This window comes from Hemicordylus capensis, chromosome 1 (assembly GCF_027244095.1).
Source record: "Hemicordylus capensis ecotype Gifberg chromosome 1, rHemCap1.1.pri, whole genome shotgun sequence".
NCBI lineage: Eukaryota > Metazoa > Chordata > Lepidosauria > Squamata > Cordylidae > Hemicordylus > Hemicordylus capensis.
Genome location: NC_069657.1, coordinates 116,943,177 through 116,949,999, shown reverse-complemented (window position 1 = coordinate 116,949,999; position 6,823 = coordinate 116,943,177). Strand labels below are relative to the sequence as shown.

Genomic DNA, 6,823 nt, shown 5'->3' with positions numbered 1-6,823 from the left:
TCATTATCATCAATGTAAAATTCTGAGGTGGATAATATGGATGAAATTTGTTTCACTTTTTTTTCCCAAATTCAATTTTTATTAATTTTAACAACCGTAATATTGTCATTCATTACAAATACACACACAAAAGGTGGACTTCCCGCTCATATTTCTTCGTGAATCATCAACTATAAAATTTACCCTTGCTATAATAATAATTCAAAACGTAAATTCAAACCCTTACAAACATAATTAATCTAACCAACCTGTGATTTTGAAATTTGTTTCACTTTTATCTGTCACATATGAGGCAGGTGTGTCGGGTTGTACAGTGCCCTTTCTTTTATTATCCAGCAAACCAAGGAGACATCTCAATTTATAAATGTGTAAAGTAAAGGATTAAGAGATATTCAGGATCTATTGCAAATATCCACTTAACTTTTATGTAGTCTTTCTTTCAGTCTTTCAAGAGAACTAACCTAATACATGTTTTGTTTTCCATCTTGACCTTAAGAAATAAGAGAGAAAGCAGCCATCTGAACTTTGTATTTTGTCAGTCTTACATAAACAATCCATTCCCTGGGCAGATACATCTTCTACAGGCAAATATAATAGAGGTTATTTCAGATCATTCATTGACCCTCCCCGCCCTCACTCTGTTCCTTCCACTCTATTTGTAAGAACTAGTAGTCTTGTAAATTCAGGTTGACAAAAGACACTCAGGTTTTTATCTGGCTCTAGCCATGCACAGCTAGTGGTTTCAGATGGGGTTATGTGCATGTGTAATATCAAGAGACTAATCCATCCTGCTCAATGGGGCTCAGATGAATGTCCATCCATACACAGAGAGCTGATTTGGATGATATAAAAAAGAAATGAACCAATGAATGATAAGTTGGCTGCATAACACAATGTGAATTCATTCCCCAAAGGCTCATATGCATCAGCTGAGCATTGCAATGTGGATGCACATAGATACACATGTATCAGCTGTATGTCACAATCTAACTTTGAAGACTCCAGATAAATCTACTATTTAACAACTGCAATATATAGGGATGTGTCTGAACCGAGCAAGGTTCAGTGCCAAACCGGTTTGCACAAGGTCCGAACCATTTCAGTGCCTTTATGCGTGTGTGTGTGTGCATATGCATGTGTGTGCACATTGTGTGTAGGGTATGGTGGCAAGCAGGATCTCTAAAAAGGAGGAGAGCAGGTCATTACCTGCTCTTTGCTGCCTCATGCAGCTTCCTGTTGTTGCAGCAGCACTCCTCCCAAGAACCCACGCACGGTGCTGGCATGCAAATGGCATCCACGCATATGGGGACACCATGTACATGCTGACGCCATGCGCAGGTTCTTGGGAGGAGCACCTCCATAGGAAGAACCAAGATCCCGCTTGCCCTGCTCCCCACCCCCCACTGACGGCGTCGAACATGCACACCCCTAATATGCAATGTGGATTTGCATTCAGAGGCACATAAACTTACACATCAGATGTGTGTCGCAACATGGATTTCAATCTAGAGGTAAATCAGCATCATCAGTCTGTTGTAATGCAAATGTACATTTGCATTATGTTATATGCATCAGCTATATCTGAGGATCTCTTTGCAGGATCAAGATATCAGTATTCCATATTAGTTTTGGATTTTTAAAAAGTCCAGGCAAAATTATATCTAAAACAATCTTAATTTTGTCAAAAGTGGAAAAAACCACATTAATTTCATTTGTAATTTAAAGTTTCTTACAGAGCAACACAGATTAATTTTTTTAAAAATCACAAAATACATGGGGCACTTTTAAGTCCCACTGATTTCATGAGACAGATTTAAGTTTATGTTTAAATGGACTCCCACCAAATCAATGGAACTTAATACTGATATTTGGCTGGATTGTACCCTTGGTGTGTTTTCCACTGTCCAGGTTCAAAGGTGGCATGAACCATAAAGAAAAACCTCTGCTCAATAAAGTATAGACTGATAGACTCTTAATAACACCAATGCATTTTTAATATACAAAAGTACCTCCAATTATTTATAACATTGGAAGCGTCATAATAAAAATGGGCTGATGTTTATTATCTTTTATTGGCCTTCTTAACAATATATGAAAAGAGCAGAATACTGAGTGTTTTGAAGATTACACTGAACCCTCAGTTTCTTCCTCTGGGAATGGGTTGCTTACACAGTTTGACAGTTTAGATGTGAAAAAGCTAGTAGGATATATATCTAATATCACTAAACAATGCCTCACTCTTCCTACCAGCTGTTTTTGCTTGGGAGATGGATGTGAACTGTATTTTAGCTTTCATTGTCTTTATTACCAGAAGAAGAAATGAAACCATTCTAATGTTCATCGGATTTGAAAATGGAGAGTTGATAACTACACAGTGTCAAATACAAGTCATTTAAGGAGACCAAATTCCCTTTCAAGGTATGTTCCTCAGAGCCTGGAGGCTCTGGACAACATTGTTCCACAACAACTCCCAGCGGAAAAAGCATATTAATTCCTTTAACCTGTAATGGCCAAATCAGGGGCCATGCCAAAGACATCATAAAACTGAGCATTATGTCACAGAGGTGTCTTAAGATGCCGGGGTGATTATTGTGTTGCAAGCAATGTCAACTGGAGAGATCAAACCCTTCATACCAGAGCTCTCTGGAAGCATCTATGCCTGTTATAAGCATCCAGTTCCTCCCTAACTTCAGCCTTTATATAATGGTACAGCTCTGCCTCTGGGATAATCAAGCCATTTAATGATTCCTAGAGGTGGAGCTTTTCATCCTTCTATTAAACACTTCTGGCATGCCATCTGTGATGGCAGATGGAATATCAGCTACATTTTTGGACAACGGAGTGGAACAACTTTTATTCTGGTGGCTTATGTGGTAAGTCCAGCTGGGTCCTTCAGGAGATGCGTGACATGGTCACAAATCCACTGGTGGTTGTTTTTTTACTGGAGTATAGCATGAAGGATTTCAAAGGCTGGAACTCTATCTCACTTACTTGTTGCTCTAACTCAAAGCTTGCCTGACAGGCAGCTAAGCAGATAAATTGGCATTGTAAAGGGCCATTCACATGACTGGGGTGGGTAGGTGGGTGGAGGAGAGAGGAGGCTGCTAAAACTTACATCCCCCCCCCCAGACCAGCACAAAATGCTCCTGGGAGCACGGACCGCACTCCCAGACAATATGCTCTGTGCCACACAGTGAGGAGTTTCGTGTTGGATATGAACTTCCAGTGCATCAACCTTTTGCACCAACTGTCCTAATGACCACTGGGGCATTGGGAGTAGAGACAGTGAGTAAGTCTCTCCCTATCTGTCCCTACTCTATGACCCCTGAACTGACTCTGCAGCACTTCCTATGCTGAGTCACAATCCTTCCTTTCCTCCTAGAGAGCAGATGGAAACATCTCTCTCTCTCTTTACCTATCCATTATGCAGTCCTTTAGATTAGAGATAGGTCTTTCCTATCTAAGTGTATTTAACCAATAAATATTTAGTGTTTAGTCATACAAGGATCTCCATGTCTTTTCTCTAAATAGCTGCAATATCCAAACCATCCTCTGCTACCTACTCTGTAACTGGAGTGTGTGCTCATTTCTCAGTGCTCTGCTGTTTTACCTATTGTGGGTAAAAATCAACAACCTCTAACACTTCAGAGGCCAGGACAATACATCCCAGACTCTGGATATCCCACAATGCACCACACCACGATAGTGGTGCATTGATGGGATCCCCCATCAAATGGGTGTTCTAGGCATCCATCTCTGTGTCTCCTTGAGCTGCATGCAGTTAAAGGAGACACATAATTCCGGCAGCTGGGTTAAAGAAGTGCTTGTTCCCTTAACCTCAGCTAAGAGCTGGGCTTGGGAGCAGGGTTAGGCTGGGTGGGAGCTCTGAGATCCATGCAGATCCTGGCGGTCCACACGAGCAGCCTAGCCTAGGTTAGACTGCCCTAGCCTGGGCTAGACTGCTTGTGAGAACAGCCTCTAAGAGTGCTGATCCATGTTGCCTGTAACAGGGATTTCTAGATGCTGTTGACTACAACTCCCATCATTCCCAGCTGCAGTGGCTTTTGGCTGGACATTATGGGAGCTGCTGACAACATCTCTGAATCCCTGTTACAGGGAGCACTGGAGGTGATCCAGTGAGTGACATAAAAGAAAATACCTGAACTGATTTGTGATTCTCATTTCACTATTCCTTGCTCAGGTGATTTGAAACTGTAAAGGCCCTGGAGCATTGCCAGTCAGCCTATTTCCTATCCTTCCCATTCACCTCAGAATGCACACACACAAAAAATGCAGTTTGGACTCTGGTTTATTCTACCCTATAGTCTTGCACCCCAAAGCCATTCTTGACTTACCCTGACCTACAGCTGCCTACGCAGCTTGTGGTTCTGCTTCCATATTTCCTCAGCTGTCAGCTACCAGGTGTGATTCCTCCACTCCAGAGTATTTCAGAAAACAAAGTTGCAAATTTGGTTTGTTCCTATGCTGTTCTTTCAGTCAGGCATTTTGAAGGGCTTGTATCCCATACAACAAATATCTGGTAAATGTCCTCTAATGTAGCTGGAACGTTACGTCATGCTTCTTGCCTTCCAAGAGTGAACTGTGCAAGAAGGTGGATAATGGATGTTCTTAACCTGGCAAATTGATGTGCTCTGATTAAAGTTATGTGTGGAGGTTCTGCTTTGCCATCTTGTAATGCTGCTGAATTCACAAAAGCAGACTTTTCTTGTCAAGGATGTTTCCACATTTCCTTTTTCTCTTCTTCAGAAGCAGTATGTTCATTTTCTGACCCCTGTAGGGTGATAAATATTTTATGGCAGATTAGCTACCTCATAGCATTTCTAATAACTTGCTACAGATCCAGTTTTCAGCAAGGCAATTTTTCTGCTGGGTGCAGCATAGTTTATAACTAAGTTACCTAATGCCACTGTCAGGCCTTGCAATCTGGAGGTGAGCAGGTACCAGACAGGCAGGGACATGTGCCAGGAAGCAGAGAAGCTGGGCAACAGTTAAGTCAGGCTAGCTAGTCTGATCAGAACTCAGTCTGTGCCTGAGCACAACCAATTGCTCAGACTGAGGATCCAGGCCAGAGCCAGACATTCTAGAGGACAGGGGGACTCAAGTACCCTCTTGAATCACCGGACTCCTGCTGTGCTGATAGCTGCAATTCTGTTCTATGGCCAGCTGCAGTGCTGGCACTGAAGCAGGTAGCAAGCATGATTTGTCCCCTTAGCTAAGCAGGGTCTGCCCTGGTTTGCATTGGAAATGGAGACTACATTTGTGAGCACTGTAAGATATTCCCCTCAAGGGTGGAGTCGCTCTGGGTAAAGTAGAAGGTTCCAAGTTCCCTCCCTGGCATCTCCAAGATATAGCTGAGAGAGATTCCTGCTTGCAATCTTGGAGAAACCGCTGCCAGTCTGGGTAGACAATACTGAGCTAGATGGACCTATGATCTGACTGAGTATATAGTACGTTCCTATGTTCCCCATGACTGTGGTGAAGAGTCCCAAACTTGAGATCCACAGCACCTTAGTGAGTATGCCAGCTAGTAATATAAGTCTTGGTGGAAGAGCAGTTTGGATCTAGTAGTATCCTAGATGTTTCAGTTCATAGTAATTGAAACGTGATGCTTCACTTTTACCACAGCATATACAAAACATTGACCAAGTCCACTGCCACAAACTTAACATTTCCTAATTAAGTAAGGCATTTACTTTAAATCATCACTTCATCCATTTTCATTTTGTCAGAATCACACACACAGGCATGTTAATGCTCCAACTTATTGTTAAACATATACTTGCTCCCCTCCCCCCACAAGGTATACTGGCTGACATGCAATTCTCCATTAGGAGGGCAGAGCAGAAGCTGTGCAGTCCTCAGGGATGTATTTCTGGAAGCCAAAGAACACTTTTGGAGGGAGGGGAAAGCAGCAAAAATCTCTTCCTGCTACTCTGGAGAACACTGCTAATTTACAAGCCTTCAGCTGAGCTTAGAGCAGCCCTAGCTATGAGGGTGCAGTAGGCAGTTCTTTCTTTGACCTAATGCTGAGCTGAATCTCAGCCAGTAGATATAACAAGGTCAACAAAGGACAGGATTTCAAGAGTGAAACACAGGATATCTGTAGCCCACTTCTCTACAGATATGGCCTTCTCATGTGGGGGTCCATTTTTGTAGTATTATTATTATTTTTGGTCATTAGTATTATCCTTTTGTTATGTGGCTCAGCCAATATCCCATTGCAAATAGCTGAAGTCGTGAAAAGTAGAGGTGTGCACAGAACTATTCTGGGTGGTTCCGTTCAAATTCAAACTGAATTCAAACTGAACTGCCAGTCCATGAGTAGGTTCAGTTTGTGAAATTGAACCAGGTCAAACCAGTTTGGCCTGGTCTTACCCAGTCCAAGGGGGATATGCTAGTGAGGACTCCCCTTTACAAGCAAAGGGTATTCCTATCTCTAAAGGTGTTCAAAGGGCAGACAGGGAGACTGGCGAGAGGCACCTTACCGGTGATGGTGCGACTCCTTAGCAGCGACAGCTCTTCTAGGCCCCACTGCACTGGTGCTCCCCTTCAGGAGGAGGCCAGAGGCTGGAACCGCTGGCCCATGCTGCTGAGAGGGAGTGCTGGTGGGGCCTAGAGGGGCCACCGCTGAGGATTCTTTACTGGATTCCCCTTTACAAGCATAGCCGCTCAGACCAGGTCAGATCGGACTGAAATGGTTCAATTTGAACTGAGCCCAGTTTGGTTCAAACTCAGACTGGCCCCTCTTTTGGGGGGGTGGTGGTGTCCATTTCAAGCTCGAACTAGTCAGACCTGGCCAATT

General features: G+C 43.1%; 1 long non-coding RNA gene across 1 annotated transcript; it reads right to left on the bottom strand.

Annotated features, from left to right (window-relative positions):
* Positions 1–307: 307 nt before the first annotated feature.
* LOC128340429 (uncharacterized) lies at positions 308–6,602 on the bottom strand. The gene is made up of 3 exons (XR_008313713.1): positions 6,507–6,602; positions 4,356–4,792; positions 308–490 (listed from the first exon to the last, which is right to left on the bottom strand). It is a non-coding gene; the product is annotated as an uncharacterized LOC128340429 (long non-coding RNA).
* Positions 6,603–6,823: the final 221 nt, after the last annotated feature.